Below are 238 nucleotides of genomic sequence, written 5' to 3'. Positions count from 1 at the left end.
GTAAGAAATCAAGAATATAAAGAAAAAACACCAACGACAAAACAAAATAACGAAACAATAATGCTTTAAAAAACTTTGAGAGAAGTATTGAGATGTTTAAGATAGATTTAATGAAATTATGAATGTGTGAAAACCAACAAAGTTAAAAAGTAAAGCTTGGGCAAAACAAATAAGGTTTAAAACACTTGATCCCTTGGAGAAGAACTTAGAAAAATTCAATAATTCTTTTGAGAAATGT

Source organism: Asterias amurensis, chromosome 5 (genome assembly GCF_032118995.1).
Source record: "Asterias amurensis chromosome 5, ASM3211899v1".
Classification (NCBI taxonomy): Eukaryota; Metazoa; Echinodermata; class Asteroidea; order Forcipulatida; family Asteriidae; genus Asterias; species Asterias amurensis.
This window is presented reverse-complemented; position numbering follows the sequence as displayed.